We start from the raw sequence: 19424 nt of genomic DNA on the forward strand, positions 1-19424 counted from the left end.
AGATATGATAGAGCCCAATAGGCTCAGGAATCTGTACACCAGTTGATTGACGGTTGAGAGGCGGGACCAAAGAGCCAGAGCTCAACCCCCGCAAGCACAATTAGGTGAGCACACAGAGGAAAGGCTAAGGGAGCTGAACATCACTACCCTGGAAAACAGAAGAGTAAGGGGAGACATGATAACCACCTACAAAATTCTCAGGGGAATTGACAGGGTGGACCAAGAGAAACTCTTTAGCACGGGTGGAACACGAACAAGGGGACACAGGTGGAAACTTAGTACCCAGATGAGCCACAGAGACGTTAGAAAGAATTTTTTCAGTGTCAGGGTAGTTAACAAATAAAATGCATTAAGTAGTGTTGTGGTGGAGGTAGACTCCATACACAGTTTCAAGTGTATATATGATAGAGTCCAATAGGCTCAGGAACCTGTACACTTGTTGATTGACGGTTGAGAGGTGGGACCAAAGAGCCAGAGCTCAACCCCCGCAAGCACAATTAGATGAGTACAATTAGGTGAGTACACACACACACACACACACACACACACACACACACACAAACACACACAAACACACACACACACACACACACACACACACACACACACACACACACACACACACACACACACACACACACACACACACACACACACACACACACACACACACACACACACACACACACACACACACACACAGAGGCTAGTGCGAAAGTTGGAGATGCAGGCTGGAGTGAGAGGGAAGGTACTCCGGTGGATAGAGGAGTACCTAAGCAACAGGAGACAACGAGTCTGTGTGAGGGGTGAGGTCTCAGATTGATGAGACGTCACAAGTGGAGTCCCGCAGGGGTCAGTCATTGGACCTATACTGTTTCTGGTATATGTAAATGATCTCCCAGAGGGTATAGATTCAACCAATGTCTGTTTTTTTTTTAATGACGCTGTTTGTCGACCGAATTGTATTTGTGCTGTTTTTCAGCCATATTCCCCCCTTTTTATCTCTTTTTTTATTTGTTCTCAACTCATTTTATTCTCTATGCTCAATTAGTAATAAGCTTTAGTCATTTGAGTTTTTCATGCCCGAAACGCTTTGCGTAATAGTGGCTTTAGGCATTGTATGTACTAGCGCTATCTATAAATCCATCACTCTTTGTAAAATCTCTTGTATGTATGTACCTTACCTAAATAAACATTTGATTTGATTTGATTTGATTTATATATCCCCCATACCGGCTTCAAGAGTGACACCTTCAATCACGCCTCTCATACGACACCAGTTTACAGAAGGGTTTAGACACTCACTATTACAGAAGGATATCAAGAGGGAGACCTTCAGTCACACATTTCATATGACACCAGTGTGCTCTCACTATTACAGAGGCTTCAAGCGTGACACCTTCAGTCACGCCTCGCATACGACACCAGTCTGCACTCATGAAGGTTCCTCCTCTCAGGCTGTCCTTAATGGACCCTGCCATTACCAAGGGTCAAAGGTGGACCCCATTTGACACACACACACGTCCCAGAACTAAGATGCATGAGTTAAGAGGAAAGGCTGCAGGAAATGCACCTTACGACACTGGAAGACAGAAGAGTAAGGGGAGACATGATTACAACCTACAAAATCCTCAGGAGAATCGTCCGGATAAACAAGGATAAACTATTCAACACTGGTGGGACGCGAACAAGGGGACAAAGGTGGAACTGAGTACCCACATGAGCTACAGGGACGATAGAAAAAACTTTTTCAGTGTCAGAGTAGTTAGTGACAGTGCCACAGTTTTAAATGTAGATATGATAGAGCCCAATAGGCTCAGGAATCTGTACACCAGTTGATTGACAGTTGAGAGGCGGGACCAAAGAGCCAAAGCTCAACCCCTGCAAGCACAAATAGGTGAATATAAATAGGTGAGTACACACACACACACACACACACACACACACACACACACACACACACACACACACACACACACACACACACACACACACACACACACACACACACACACACACACACACACACATACACACACACACACATGTCGATGTTTGCGGATGACGCAAAGTTGATGAGAAGAGTTGTGACAGATGAGGATTGCAGGATCCTCCAAGAGGACCTGAACAGATTGCAGAGATGGTCAGAGAAATGGCTACTAGAATTCAACACGAGCAAATGTAAAGTTATGGAAATGGGACTAGGAGATAGGAGACCAAAGGGACAGTACACAATGAAGGGGAACAGCCTACCTGTAACGACGCGTGAAAGAGACCTGGGGGTGGACGTAACACCTAATCTATCTCCTGAGGCACATATTAATAGGATAACGACAGCAGCGTACTCTACACTGGCAAAAGTTAGAACATCATTCAGAAACGTAAGTAAGGAGGCATTTAGGGCGCTTTACACTGCCTACGTAAGGCCAGTCTTAGAGTATGCCGCCTCATCATGGAGTCCCCATCTGAAGAAGCATATAATGAAACTGGAAAAGGTTCAGAGGTTTGCAACGAGACTCGTCCCAGAGCTACGAGGGATGGGGTATGAGGAGCGCCTGAGGGAACTGTGCCTTACGACACTAGAAAGAAGAAGGGAGAGGGGGGACATGATAGGAACGTATTAGATACTCAGAGGGATTGACAGAGTGGACATAGACGAAATGTTCACACGGAATAGTAACAGAACGAGAGGACATGGATGGAAGCTTGAAACTCAGATGAGTCACAGAGATGTTAGGAAGTTTTCTTTTAGCGTGAGAGTAGTGGGGAAATGGAATGCACTTCAGGAACAGGTTGTGGAAGCAAATACTATTCATAATTTTAAAACCAGGTATGATAGGGAAATGGGACAGGAGTCATTGCTGTAAACAACCGATGCTCGAAAGGCGGGATCCAAGAGTCAATGCTCGATCCTGCAGACACAACTAGGTGAGTACAACTAGGTGAGTACACACACACACACACACACACACACACACACACACACACACACACACACACACACACACACACACACACACACACACACACACACACACACACACACACACTCACACACACACACACACACACACACACACACACACACACACACACACACACACACACACACACACACACACACACACACACACACACACACACACACACACACACACACACACACACACACTCACACAGTCCTGAAGTATGCGGCCCCAGCATGGAGCCCGTACCTTGTCAAGCACAAGACGAAGCTGGAAAAAGTTCAAAGGTATGCTACTAGACTAGTCCCAGAACTAAGAGGCATGAGTTATGAGGAAAGGCTGCGGGAAATGCACCTTACGACACTGGAAGACAGAAGAGTAAGGGGGGACATGATCACAACCTACAAAATCCTCAGGGGAATCGACCGGGTAAACAAGGATGAACTATTCAACACTGGTGGGACGCGAACAAGGGGACACAGGTGGAAGCTGAGTACCCAAATGAGCCACAGAGACGTTAGAAAGAACTTTTTCAGTGTCAGAGTAGTTAGTAAATGGAATGCATTAGGAAGTCATGTGGTGGAGGCTGACTCCATACACAGTTTCAAATGTAGATATGATAGAGCCCAATAGGCTCAGGAATCTGTACACCAGTTGATTGACGGTTGAGAGGCGGGACCAAAGAGCCAGAGCTCAACCCCCGCAAGCACAATTAGGTGAGCACACAGAGGAAAGGCTAAGGGAGCTGAACATCACTACCCTGGAAAACAGAAGAGTAAGGGGAGACATGATAACCACCTACAAAATTCTAAGGGGAATTGACAGGGTGGACCAAGAGAAACTCTTTAGCACGGGTGGAACACGAACAAGGGGACACAGGTGGAAACTTAGTACCCAGATGAGCCACAGAGACGTTAGAAAGAATTTTTTCAGTGTCAGGGTAGTTAACAAATAAAATGCATTAAGTAGTGTTGTGGTGGAGGTAGACTCCATACACAGTTTCAAGTGTATATATGATAGAGTCCAATAGGCTCAGGAACCTGTACACTTGTTGATTGACGGTTGAGAGGTGGGACCAAAGAGCCAGAGCTCAACCCCCGCAAGCACAATTAGATGAGTACAATTAGGTGAGTACACACACACACACACACACACACACAAACACACACAAACACACACACACACACACACACACACACACACACACACACACACACACACACACACACACACACACACACACACACACACACACACACACACACACACACACACACACACACACACACACACACACACACAACGCGAACAAGGGACACGTTCCTTGGACGCGAACAAGGGGACACAGGTGGAAACTGAGTATCCACATGAGCCTCAGAGACGTTAGAAGGAACTTTTTCAGTGTCAGAGTAGTTAACGGATGGAATGCATTAGGCAGTGATGTGGTGGAGGCTGACTCCATACACAGTTTTAAATGTAGATATGATAGAGCCCACTAGGCTCAGGAATCTGTACACCAGTTGATTGACAGTTGAGAGGCGGGACCAAAGAGCCAAAGCTCAACCCCCGCAAGCACAAATAGGTGAGTACAAATAGGTGAGTACACACACACACACACAGGAGGGGGGGCCTCGTAGCCTGGTGGATAGCGCGCAGGATTCGTAATTCTGTGGCGCGGGTTCGATTCCCGCACGAGGCAGAAACAAATGGGCAAAGTTTCTTTCACCCTGAATGCCCCTGTTACCTAGCAGTAAATAGGTACCTGGGAGTTAGTCAGCTGTCACGGGCTGCTTCCTGGGGGGTGTGTGTGTATGGTGTGGAAAAAAAAAAAAAAAGTAGTTAGTAAACAGTTGATTGACTGTTGAGAGGCGGGCCGAAAGAACAAAGCTCAACCCCCGTTAAAACACAACTAGTAAACACAGGAGGTATCACAGGAAAAGTAAAATAAACACAAATAAGACATAAATGAAAATCAAACACTCTAACATTGGAAAAATTATTGAAATGGAAATAATTTTATTTTTATTTTACAGAATTCTTCAAAGTTTTCATGATCATTTTATCATGGTGGTGGTTCTGGACCTAGACGACTGGGGGAAGACCATCATTGGAAACCAGGGACCTATGGCGTTTTAAGACAATTAGATTGGCTAAAACGCGGATCCTCCTTTTTGTTCTGTTAATAGCACCCTGCTGTTCCTGAGAGAGAAACAAACATTATTCTAATCTTACAGTAAACAATAATTATGTAGGCCTCGATTTAAAAAATCTTGCCCAAACGTTCATGATTGTTTTTTAAGTGTACTAGGTAAGATAAGTGTCTTGCTTCACTATCATAAAACACAAGTCTTATATGTGGCATTTTGGGAGAAGCCGGAGTACAGTACTGTATAAGTCTGGTGGTTGGGGGGGGGGGGGTTGCTGCGATACAACCCCATGTAATTCCAGAGAAGACGGGCACGTATACAACCCTTACAGTCACAATTATATTTTATACAATTATAAAGCAAGTGTGTGAGGATGGGTGGAGCGGACATGCAATACAGGACCAGTGTGAGATGTGGGAGGGCAAGACACAGTCCAGAAGGCAAGTGTGAGACATGGGAGGAACAGCAATCACTTTCGGAATCAACACAGCAAATTTACTGTTTTACCGAAATCCAGCTATAAAAACATCCTGAAGACCATGGCAGAGACCATTATCAATTGCCTACAGATGATGAAGAACGCCTCACAACAACAGACTCAAGAAATCACTTCTGTAATAATGGACAAGATCCTGCAGCAGACCACAGTTACACAAGAAACAGAATGAGACAAGACAGAGTACAAGAGGACAAACAACGTGACATGGACATACAGACAACCTACAACAGTCGGGTAGTCAAGACAACAGACCATAAAAATCCACAAAAACAACTGCAAGAAGTAGTGGCAACTCAAGATCAACGGAATCATTCAACACAAGAGACAGACAATAAACTTAAGTCAGTGAACCATCACTTGGCCAAGTTCCAAGTCCAAACTGTATTGGTAACTGACAAATAAAACTCTTCACAAGTCAGCGTCTTTCCTTGTGTAGCTTCTGGGGTTCAATGGCCTCTCAGCCCGCCGGTTAGTCGTATGGTCAAAAAAGGCTTTTGGACGCGGCTGCTCGCAGCCTGACGAATGAATCCGGTAATTCTTGGAGGTGTTTGTCAAGGAGGTGTGTTTGTGTAGCGGGAATGTGTGTCAACTTTTAAGCGGTCCCAATAATTAAGATGACTTATAGAGCGCATTCTGAAGTAGATTTGAAGTAGAACTTCTGGTTGCAATTCTTTTAACCCTGTCGTAGCTCAGTCGATTAGGGCAGCGTCTGGGATGCTCTCGGACGTTGGTTCGAACCCTCGTTACGGCCCATATGGATTTGTTCATTTGATGCATCACGCTATTGTCATTTCTGTGTGTAATGAAGTAAGGGCGAAGAGGTAGAACGGCCTATTGACAGAGCTCGAGTGCATGGGGTAATTGCGTAAAATCATGGTTTGTGTCTCGGAGAGGCTGCAGGGTCCAAGTAAAGTCAGAAGAACTTCTAGATGCAATTCTTTTAACCTTGTTGTAACTCAGTCGATTAAGCCAGTGTATGGGATGCTCTCTGACATAGGTTCGAACCCTCGTCACTGCCTTTGTGGATTTGTTCATGCAGGAAATTCTGTAGTTAGTTGGAGACTCTCAAACAACATGTTATCATACATACAGATTCGAGAACTGCCACTGAAACCTTCCAACAAGAACACATACGTGATAACATCCATCTGACCACAAACGTCATAGCATTAATGCAAAGATTCAAAGGTCAAGGCCGTCGGGTACTTATCAACTTGGTTCCAAGTCATGTGGGATTAATAGGGAAGGATATTGTACACAAAGTTTAAGAACTTGCAACTAAGAGAAGAAATATAGACATTTACATTTCACAGAGTCCATCACGATTTAAGTGAGTACAGTTAATTTAAATAGACTAATGCGGAAGATGTACAGTGACCACAACAAAGCAGCAGCAACATCAGGATCTGTAGTTTTGTGCAAGAATTCAACTAACTACGAACCACTTATTTTGATAAAAGGAAGCCGTAGAACAACATAAGTACACTTATATAGCATCAAGCTTCGATACCCACGTGCATGGGAAATAGGCATACAGGTTCCAGAAGTTGGGAGGAAATGTCAGCACTGTGGAGAAATGCCCCACACACACCACTGAAACATTATCTAACACAGTGCAGTCACAAACCCAATATGATAACTATGATTCAACAGAGCAGAAGAAGTTGTCAAACACATGCAGCATATTCATACTGAAACGAACATACAAGTCATAAATACTCATACTCTGCCTAAATAAAACAGAAACAAAAACAAGTAACACATAGTGGGCCAGCCAGAGGCTTAAGGCCTATGCCAGAATAACACTGAAACAAATAAAAATAAAAATGTGTTAGTCTACTGTACTTTGAAGATTAGTGTTAGTTTATTGAGCTTTGAAGGGCAGGTGTAAGTCTACCGAGCTTTGCAGGGCAGGTGTTAGTCTACTGTGCTTTGAAAGTCAGGTGTTAGTCTACTGTGCTTTGTAGGTCAGATGTTCGTCTACCGAGCTTTGAAGGTCAGGTATTAGTGTACTGTGCTTTGCAGGGCAGGTATTAGTCAACTGTGCTTTGCGGGTCAGGTGTTAGTCTACTGTGCTTTGAAGGTCAGATGTTCGTCTACCGAGCTTTAAAGGTCAGGTATTAGTCTACTGTGCTTTGCAGGGCAGGTATTAGTCAACTGTGCTTTGCAGGGCAGGTGTTAGTCTACTGTGCTCTGAAGGTCATGTGATATTATACTATGCTTTGAAGGTCAGGTCTTAGTCTACTGTGCTTTGAAGGTCAGGTGCTAGTCTACTGTGCTTTGAAGGTCAGGTGCTAGTCTACTGTGCTTTGAAGGTCAGGTGCTAGTCTACTGTGCTTTGAAGGTCAGGTGCTAGTCTACTGTGCTATGAAGGTCAGATGCTAGTCTACTGTGCTCTGAAGGTCAGGTGCTAGTCTACTGTGCTTTGAAGGTTAGATGCTAGTCTACTGTGCTCTGAAGGTCAGGTGCTAGTCTACTGTGCTTTGAAGGTCAGGTGCTAGTGTACTGTGCTTTGAAGGTCAGGTGCTAGTGTACTGTGCTCTGAAGGTCAGGTGCTAGTCTACTGTGCTCTGAAGGTCAGGTGCCAGTCTACTGTGCTTTGAAGGTCAGGTGCTAGGGTGCTGTACTCTGAAGGTCAGGTGCTAGTCTACTGTGCTTTGAAGGTCAGGTGCTAGGGTGCTGTGCTCTGAAGGTCAGGTGCTAGTCTACTGTGCTTCGAAGGTGAGGTATTAGTGTACTGTGCTCTGAAGGTCAGGAGTTAGTATACTGTGCTTTGAAGGTCAGGTGTTAGTCTACTGTGCTTTGAAGGTCAGGTGTTAATGTACTGTGCTCTGAAGGTCAGGTGTTAGTCTACTGTGCTCTGAAGGTCAGGTATTAGTCTACTGTGCTTTGAAGGGCAATTTTAAATCTACGGTGCTTTGCAGGTCAGATGCAAGTCTACTGTGCTTTAAGGTCAGGTGTTAGTCTTCTAAGCTTAGAAGATCAGGTGTTAATCTTATAAACCTTGAAGGTCAGAAGTGAGCCAACTGTGCTTTGAAGGACAAGTGTTTGTCTACTAAACTTTGAGGGTCAAGTGAGAGAAAACTGTACTCTGAAGGGCTGGTGTTAATCTACTGTGCTTTGAATGGCAGGCATTAGTATATTTAGCTCTGAAGGTCACGTATTAGTGTATTGAACTTTGAAGGTAACTTATTAATCTATTGATCTTTGAAAGTCAGGTATTAGTCTACTATGCTTTGAAAGTAAGTTGTTAGTCTATTGTGTTTTAATTGTTGTCTTAGTCTTCTCTGCTTAGCAAGTACGGTTTTGGCTACTAAGATTTGAAGATCATGTGTTAGTCTACTAATCTTTTGAAGTTAGGTGTTAGTCTACTAATCTTTTGAAGTTAGGTGTTAGTCTACTAAACTTTTGAAGTTAGGTGTTAGTCTACTAATCTTTTGAAGTTAGGTGTTAGTCTACAAAGCTTTGAAGGTCAGGTATTAGTCTACTCTGATTTGAGGGTCTGGCGTTAATCTAATAATTTTTTAAGTTTCGATGTGAATCTGAGATTTCAAAGGTCAGGTAATAGTCAACACAGTTTTTAAGGTCAGGTCTTAATCTTCTGATTTTGAAGGTTGTTTATTAGTCTACTGAGCTTTGAAGGTCTGGTATTAGTTTACTGAGCTTTGAAGGTCAGGCACTAGTTTACTTTGCTTTGAAGGTCAGGTATTAGTTTACTGAACTTTGACGGTCATTTAGTAGTGTAATGTGCTTTGAAGATAAGGTGTTTGTCTACTAATCTTTGAAAGATCATGGGTTAGGCACCAAAGCTTTGAACAATAGATTTCAGTCTACTGAGCTTTTTAGGTCAGGAAATAGTCAACTGAGCTTTAAATGTCTGCTATTAGTCTGCAGACCTTTGTAACAAAATAATTACCCATCTCATTGCGTTCTCGTTGTAGAGGGTTGATTCGTGCTGCTTCCTAGTGATCAACCTTAAGCGGGAGGCTCGAGCAAAGATTTGCATTTCAGCCCCTTCTATTCCAGTGATTCTGAAACATAATATTATTCATGAAGAAAAATATATGAATTTCAATAGAAGAATAAAGGTAATTAAAACATTAATATTAATGCTTTGTTAGTTGATGCACCGCTAACAACTCACACACCATTAACAACTCAGAGCACCACCAACAACTCACAGCCTCACAACTGCCATCAACTGTAAATCAGTCAGGTTCGTATATGACTATTACATTTCCAAGGCCAAGAAGAGAGACGGAGTTAAGATCAAACACGCGACAACAGCACTGCCAAGTGTGAGGTTCAGAGAATCTTACACCAGCACCAGAGCTTTAGTTTGAGGCTCTAATGTGAGTGTTGCCACCTGGCACCCTAGTGTGTGTAACCACCAGGCAGCCCTATAATGTGCGTGTAGCCACCAGGCAGCCCTATAGTGTGAGTGTAGCCACCAGGCAGCCCTATAGTGTGAGTGTAGCCACCAGGCAGCCCTATAGTGTGAGTGTAGCCACCAGGCAGCCCTATAGTGTGAGTGTAGCCACCAGGCAGCCCCTACAGTGTGAGTGTAGCTACCAGGCAGCCCCTATAGTGTGCGTGTAGCTACCAGGCAGCCCCTATAGTGTGAGTGTAGCCACCAGGCAGCCCTATGGTATGAGTGTAGCAACCAGGCAGCCCTATAATGTGCGTGTAGCCATCAGGCAGCCCTATAGTGTGAGTGAAGCCGCCAGGCAGAACTGTAATGTGAGTGTAGCCGCCAGGCAGCCCTATAGTGTGAGTGTAGCCACCAGGCAGCCCTATGGTATGAGTGTAGCAACCAGGCAGCCCTGTAATGTGAGTGTTGCCACCAGGCCGCCCAATAGTGTGAGTGTAGCCACCAGGCAGCCCTGTAGTGTGAGTGTAGCCACCCGGCAGCCCTGTAGTGTGAGTGTAGCCACCAGGCAGCCCAATAGTGTGAGTGTAACCACCAGGCAGCCCTGTAATGTGAGTGTAGCCACCCGGCAGCCCTGTAGTGTGAGTGTAGCCACCAGGCAGCCCTGTAGTGTGAGTGTAACCACCAGGCAGCACTGTAATGTGAGTGTAGCCACCCGGCAGCCCTGTAGTGTGAGTGTAGCCACCAGGCAGCCCAATAGTGTGAGTGTAACCACCAGGCAGCCCTGTAATGTGAGTGTAGCCACCCGGCAGCCCTGTAGTGTGAGTGTAGCCACCAGGCAGCCCTGTAGTGTGAGTGTAACCACCAGGCAGCCCTGTAATGTGAGTGTAGCCACCAGGCCGCCCAATAGTGTGAGTGTAGCCACCAGGCAGCCCTGTAGTGTGAGTGTAGCCACCCGGCAGCCCTGTAGTGTGAGTGTAGCCACCAGGCAGCCCAATAGTGTGAGTGTAACCACCAGGCAGCCCTGTAATGTGAGTGTAGCCACCCGGCAGCCCTGTAGTGTGAGTGTAGCCACCAGGCAGCCCTGTAGTGTGAGGGTAACCACCAGGCAGCACTGTAATGTGAGTGTAGCCACCAGGCAGCCCTGTAGTGTGAGTGTAGCCACCAGGCAGCACTGTAATTTGAGTGTAGCCACCAGGCAGCCCTGTAGTGAGTGTAGTCACCAGGCAGCACTGTAATGTGAGTGTAGCCACCAGGCAGCTCTGCAGTGAGAGTGTAGCCACCAGGCAGCAGTATTGTGTGAGTTTAGCCACCAGGCAGCCCTATAGTGTGAGTGTAGCCACCAGGCAGCCCTATAGTGTGAGTGTAGCCACCAGGCAGCCCTATAGTGTGAGTGTAGCCACCAGGCAGCCCCTATAGTGTGAGTGTAGCCACCAGGCAGCCCTATAGTGTGAGTGTAGCCACCAGGCAGCCCTATAGTGTGAGTGTAGCCACCAGGCAGCCCCTATAGTGTGAGTGTAGCTACCAGGCAGCCCCTATAGTGAGGGTGTAGCCGCCAGGCTGCCCTATAGTGTAAGTGTAGCCACCAGGCAGCCCTATACTGTGCGTGTAGCCACCAGGCAGCCCTATAGTCTGAGTGTAGCCGCCAAGCAGCCCTGTAATGTGAGTGTAGCACCAGGCAGCCCTATAGTGTGAGTGTAGCCACCAGGCAGCCCTATATTGTGAGTGTAGCCACCAGGCAGCCCCTATAGTGTGAGTGTAACCACCAGGCAGCCGTATAGTGTGAGTGTAACCACCAGGCAGCCCTGTAATGTGAGTGTAGCCACCCGGTAGCCTTGTAGTGGTGCGAGTGTAGCCACCAGGCAGCCCTGTAGTGTGAGTGTAGCCACCAGGCAGCCCTATAGTGTGAGTGTAGCCACCCGGTAGCCCTGTAGTGTGAGTGTAGCCATCAGGCAGCCCTGTAGTGTGAGTGTAGCCACCAGGCAGCCCCTATAGTGTGAGTGTAGCCACCAGGCACCCTTATAGTGTGAGTGTAACCACCAGGCAGCCCGATAATGTGCGTATAGCCACCAGGCAGCCCTATAGTGTGAGTGTAGCCACCAGGCAGCCCTATAGTGTGAGTGTAACCACCAGGCAGCCCTATAATGTGCGTATAGCCACCAGGCAGCCCTGTAGTGTGAGTGTAGCCACCAGGCAGCCTTGTAATGTGAGTGTAGCCACCAGGCACCCTGTAGTGTGAATGTAGCCACCACACAGCCCTGTAGTGTGATTGTAGCCACCAGGCAGCCCTGTAGTGTGAATGTAGCAACCAGGCAGCCCTGTAGTGTGATTGTAGGCACCCTGTAGTGTGAATGTAGCCACCTGATATCCAAATAGTATGATTGTAACCAGCATGCTCAACTTACTTTGTTCCAATGTGTGCTAAAGCCATAGACTGAGCAGTGTTCACTGTAACATTGATGGGGAATGTTTGTGAACATTGTTCTTCGAGTGACTTAGTGGGGACAAGCAGGAGAAACCTTGTGTGTGGTCGCTCTTGGCACAACCGCCGCAGGGTTGTAGTCTTGCCTGCTCCTGCAAAGGCGTCGATCTTCACAACCTGGACAATAATTATAACATTATTCACAAACTGGACAACCATCTTTAATGTCATTGACAATTAGCATATCTATTATTCTAGGTTTCAGACCCTAGACAACAAATTAAAAATATAATTCATAACCTGAACCACCAGTTATAACATAATTCACAGCCTTACAACAATTATAACATCCTCAAAGTTCAGGCAATTATTATATCATCATTCACAACCTTGACAACAATAATACAATCATTCACTACCTTGACAACAATAATACAATCATTCACAACCTTGTCAACAATAATACAATAATTCACAACATGGACGATAAATATAACATCCATTGAAACTTGGACAACAATTATGACATCATTCACAATATGACAATTATTTTAGCATCATTCACAACCAGACAACAATTATCTGCTTGATTATAATATTACCTGCTTGAATTATATCATTCTTCACAATCTGGACAAGAATTATAACATTCTTCTCAACCCGGTACTGTAACTGTACAACCCGGTGTTTACTGTAAGTACACACGTAGTGACGTTACTTATATGACTGTCTTCTGTAAGTTCACAAGTAGTAACGTTACTTATATGACCGACAGTAAAACCACACACATTGCGAAGTTACTTACATGAATGAATCTAAGTACACACGGAATGATGCTACTTACTTGAATGGCTATTGTAAGTGCACACGTAGTGACGTTACTTACATGACTGGCTGTAAGTACATACATTATGGCGTTACTTACATGACTGTCTTCAGTAAGTACACACACATTGTTACGTTACTTGCATTACTGGCAGAAAGTGCAAACTAAAGGACGTTTCTTACATGATTAGCTTTTATTTTATGATTGATGATTCTTAGTTGTTCTTGAGTAAGATGAAGAGTCTCGCTGTGGATGACCTTCTGTGTTCTATGTTGACCTAACGCCACCTGCTGCCGCTGTTGACCCCACCTCCACCACATTACACGGTAATTGGTTCCACAAATCAACTACCCTGTTCCCCAACCAGTATTTACACAAGTCTTTCCTAAATCTAAATTTATCCAATTAATACCCATTGTTTCGTGTTCTGTCTTGTGTTGATACTTTTAATACCCCATTAATATCCCCTTTGTTGTGTCCATTCATCCACTTGTAAACCTCTATTATGTCACCCCTAACTCTTCGCCTTTCCAGTGAATGCAACTTAAGCTTTGTTAATCTTTCTTCATATGAAACATTTCTAATTTGGGGAATTAACTTAGTCATCCTACGCTGGACACGTTCAAGTGAATTTATATCCATTCTATAGTACGGCGACCAAAACTGAGTTCCATAATCTAAATGGGGCCTAACCAGAGCAAGATATAACTGAAGAACCACACCAAAGGATCTATCCTTTCCCTAATCTTTATTTGATATAACTGATAAAACCCTGTAGGATTTGTTTTTGCGTGCCCTGCAATACGAACTTCATGGTCTCTTTTTGCCATCCTTATCTCTATTTAAACTTTTCTAACCAATGGATTGAATTCTTGTTCTAAACTGCCTTCTCTATTTAAAGTCCTTTTGTAACAAGCTCTCTTTCTTCCTGTAAGGTTCTTCAGGTCATTTACTATCCATTTCGGGTCATTATTATTCGATCTATTGAATTTGTATTGTGTACTACGTTCCTGTGCTTTCTTATAATATTTGTATGTAAGTCATAATTTGATTCCACATGGAAATTCCCTTTTAACATCACCCGTTGCAATGTTCACCTCTCGCTCCAGGACCAGCCCAATAGATTTTCCAGTCTATTTCTTCCAAAAAATTCCTAAGGCCATTTAAGTAAGCTTTATGGAATTCTTATAAGGATAGTTTTAAGAAGCCGCATCCTGCTGCCAGTCTGGAATTTTATATAGGTAGCATGATTAAAGTGGATGATTCTAAGGGATATCAATTAGGTATTTATTCAATAATCGTAGAGACGTTGGTGTGTGTGCGTGTGTATTCATCTAGTTTCACCTAGTTTTGCTTGCGGGGATTGAGCTCTGCTCTTTCGGCCCGCCTCTCAATTGTCAATAAACTGTTTCCACTAATTTATTTTTCTTTCTTTTTTCCACACCACACACACGCACCCCAGGAAGCAGCCTGTGACAGCTGACTAACTCCCAGGTACCTATTTACTGGTAGGTAACAGGGGCATAGTGTGAAAGAAACTCTGCCCATCGTTTCTCGCCGGCGACCGGGATTGAGCCTAGAACCACAGGATCACGTGACCAGCGTGCTGTCCGCTCGGCCACCGGCTCCCCACCGGCTATGTGTGTGTGTGTGAGAGAGAGCATTGTGCTTTTTTCTTGCTTCTTATGGAGAGGCTTTCTGCAGTTTATTTAAATTTTTAGTGTCAGTTAATGACTGACTTGACATGGGGGGGGGGAATAAATGTGTTTCAGGTTTGGCCTGCATTAAATAAGTAATCTATAAGTAGCTATTTGGTATAAACAAACAATCTTTGAAAATGGTAATACACATGTGATCACTGAAAATATGATTTAATTATAAATAATTGAAAATGGGTATAAATAAATAATCAATGGAAATGGGATTTATAATAAATAATTGAAAATGGGAAAAATATGCAATAATGATTGCATATTTTTTCCCATTTCAATTATTTATTATAAATCCCATTTTCATTGATTTTCATTTCATTTTCAAAAACTGGACTACTTGAAAGATGATTAAAACTGGCTGATTATGTCACTCATCTAAAATTAGGGATGGCTGGAACCGCGCATCACCGAGGAAACTAAAAATGCCCTGTGTTACAACTGTGCATTGTAGGGGTAACTAAAAAGGGCCCAGACTATGACCGTGTGTCACCACGTAACTTAAAACGACCCAGACTACAATCCTGCCATGAGAAAGCTAAAATGAACTGTTATAGTCTTGGTATCCACTACTGTTATCTTGACACTACTTGGTATCATGACACTACTTATACAGTCTTTCATGGTATTATCCTACTTGATGACACTGGTGATATAGTCTCTCATGGTGTTATCTCACCTGCTGGCACTTGTGATTCAGTCTATCATGGTGTTATCTAAACTGATAACACAGGTGATATAGTCTCTCATGCTGTTATTTTACCTGATGAAATTGGGAATACAACTTCTCGTGATGTTATCTTACCTGATGACACTGGGGATACAGTTTCTCATGGTGTTATTTTAATTGATAACACTGGTGATACAGTCTATCATGGTGTTATCTTACCTTATGACACTGGTAATACAGTCTCTCATGGTGTTATCCTACCTGATGACACTTGGGATTCAGTCTCTCGTGGTGATATATTACCTGATGATACTGGTGATACAGTCTATCGTTGTGTTATCTTACCTGATGACACTGGGGATACAGTCTCTCACGGAAGTAAAACCGTGGCGCTGACAGTGGGTAGACATGATGTGAGTGGTTGGCACCATGTCACTCGTGCAAGTGTGGAAGAGCGGTATGCTGGATGGTACTCTCCATGGCGCCAGTTTCAGTCTATGGTGAATTTTTCTCCAGGGGACAAACTGAAATAGTTCAATAGAGAATTAAGACAAACGAATTAACAGTATGACATTATGTAATTACATAACAGTACGTACATTACGTATGTACATTAATGTATCAGTACGAACATTACGTTAATTACGAAAAATTCACATTCTGAATGCAGCAATTTTCCATACTTACATATAATTTCGAAATTCATTTCCTACATAACATGAAAACTTCAATGCACAATTTATGTAATATATAATTCATTGTTGTATTACTCACTCTAGGTTTATATTACTCACCACTATAATGTATTACTCAGTGAACGATTACATATATCAACATTATGTTTTATTACTAACTGAAGGGTTGAATTACTCACTGCAGGGTTCTACTACTCACTGCAGGGTTGCATTACTCATTGTAGGGTTGCATTACTCTCCGCAGGGTTAAGTATAACTGTGTACCAGTAGCGGCAGACAGTTGCATCGACAGTCAACAGATGTACTATAGGCACATGTGCAAACACCAGCTCCAGCACCTCTGTGGGCAGGCTGAAATACACAACTTCTGAACACATCCTGAAATAGTTATATGTTTACCGTTTCTGAACACATCCTGCAATAGTTACATGTTCATTACTTTGGAACACATCTGGCAAGATTACATACTGCATCACAAACACTTACCCAGAGGTAGCAAAAACTACTACAACATGTATATTGACAGATACATGACAAAAGAGGAACAGATAGCCCACAGGCGAGCAAACCTCCACGATACAACTCTTCCCATTTGAGGTAGTTACCCACCCCGTGCCCAACCCGGTGCTAACCAGCTCACACCTGCTTCCAGGTCACTTCCTCCCCAAATCAGCCCTCCCTCCTTCTTATCTCCCCAACACCTCCCCTGACACCATCGCATTCATATCCATCTGCTTCATACCATCCTTCCCCCCACCCTACCCCCTTTATCCTTCGCCCCCTAACCTCTCAACCTCTATCTGACTCTCAACCATACGCTACCTCTCAACCCCTCTATGCCTCTCAGACCCTTCCTAATCTTCAGACCCAGTATTCCCATCCTACTCCAAACCTACCTAACCAGGCCCTACCCCCAGACCTCCCTACCTACCTCCCTAGATGCCCAGCCCCCATGCGCCCCCCAAGCACCCCCCTCAGACCCCCATTCACCCCCCAGATACTTCTCGGATCCCCCAGCCCACATTCACCCCCCCCCCCAAACACCCCCTCCAGGAACGCCAGGCGATGATGATGAAGATTAAGCCACCCAAAAGGTGGCAGGGGCATGAATAGCCCATAAGTGGTGGCCCTTATAAGCCATTACCAGTATCAAGAGCTGATACTGGAGATCTGTGGAGGTGCGAATGCACCCTGCATGACAGGAGATGTCTCCCTTATGAATGTGTTAAGATGAAGATTAAGCCACCCAAAAGGTGGCACGGGCATGAATAGCCCATAAGTGGTGGGTATTTTAAGCCATTACCAGTATCAAGAGCTGATACTGAAGATCTGTGGAGGTGCGAATGCACCCTGCATGATGTCTCCCTTGTGAATGTGTTACGATGAAGATGAAGCCACCCAAAAGGTGGCACGGGCATGAATAGCTCGTAAGTGGTGGCCCTTTTGAGCCATCACCAGTATCAATAGATGATACTAGAGATCTGTGGAGGTGCGACTGCACCCAGCGTGACGGGAGATGTCTCCCGGACCAAATGGGGACCAGATGGTAAAAACGCCAGGCGAGTGTCTTACCACTACACCACGGAGACTGGTAAAGTCTCCGTAGTTTTGGTCGCCGTACTATAGAATGAATATAAATTCACTTGAACGTGTCCAGTGTAGGATGACTAAGTTAATTCCCCAAATTAGAAATCTTTCACACAAAGAAAGATTAACAAAGCTTAAGATGCATTCACTGGAAAGGCGAAAAGTTAGGGATGACATGATAGAGGTTTACAAGTGGATGAATGGACATAAAAAAGGGGATATTAATATGGTATTAAAAGTATCAACACAAGACAGAATACAAAACAATGGGTATAAATTGGATAAGTTTAGATTTAGGAAAGACTTGGGTAAATACTGGTTCAGTATCAATGTTGTTGATTTGTGGAACCAATTGCCGAGTAACATGGTGGAGGTGGGGTCCCTCGATTGTTTCAAACGTGGGTTGGACATGTATATGAGTGAGATTGGGTGGTTATAAATAGATTATATATATATAGTAATATGGTTATAGTTAAAATATATGGTTATAGGTTATAAAATATTGGCATTGTATGGGCCAATAGGCCTTCTGCAGTTACCTTTGTCTTATGTTCTTATAAAAAGTGAGTGAGGCAGATCCTGACATAGTTGCAATAGTGGAAAATAAATGACGTGATCTCAGATGCAATCTTTCTGGAGGGCTACCAGGTGATAAGAAAAGAGAGGACAGAGATAGGGAGGGGGAGTAGCACTCCTAATAGAGCGGAAAGGGAAGATTGAAGACCTGGGAAATCGGGTTACCAATGAGAGCACAAGCTTCATACATGAAACCCTGACAGCAGATGGGAGAAAGATTGTGATCTTGGTAATATACAATCCCCCACCAAACAGTAGAAGACCCAGGCAGGAGTATGATGACAACAATAAGGCATGCATAGATGAACTGCAGAAGGCAGCAACATTAGCTCACAGAATGAGAGCAAAGCTGCTGGTCATGGGGGCACCTAAATCATGATAAATTGGGAATCAAGGAATCCCTATGGAGGGGACGAAACGTGGGGAGCAAAGTTAGTAGATGTTATAGACAGGAATTTCCTAACACAACATGTGAAGGAAGACACAAAGTTAAGAGGAGGAGATGCACCGAGTCTATTAGACCTGATTTTCACCCAGAACGTAGAAGACATCAAGAATTTGGAGCATGAAATACCTTTAGGGGCCAGCGAAAAATTGTGTCCTAGTCTTTGACTACATGATGGAATTCAAACTTGTGACCATAGGACAAGAAGTCTGGGAAAGGAGAGTTGACTACAGGAGGATAAGGGACTATCCGGGAGTGGGAGTGAAAAAGTGCAGTGGGAGGAAAAAATTAGATGAAAAACAGTCCAAGATATGATGGACCGAGTCATACGGAAATACCAGGAGGCCGAAGAGAGATTTATACCAACAGTAAAGGGAATATAATAACCCATGGTTTAATAAACAGTGTCAGGAAGCAAAATGGCCAGCAATTTGTTCGGGTTCTTCTCTGGTATTACCAGAGAAGAACTAATAACGGCGATTAAAGTTGGGAAATCTACCGCCCTTTGGGAGG

Source organism: Procambarus clarkii, chromosome 8, assembly GCF_040958095.1.
Source record: "Procambarus clarkii isolate CNS0578487 chromosome 8, FALCON_Pclarkii_2.0, whole genome shotgun sequence".
Taxonomy (NCBI): Eukaryota; Metazoa; Arthropoda; class Malacostraca; order Decapoda; family Cambaridae; genus Procambarus; species Procambarus clarkii.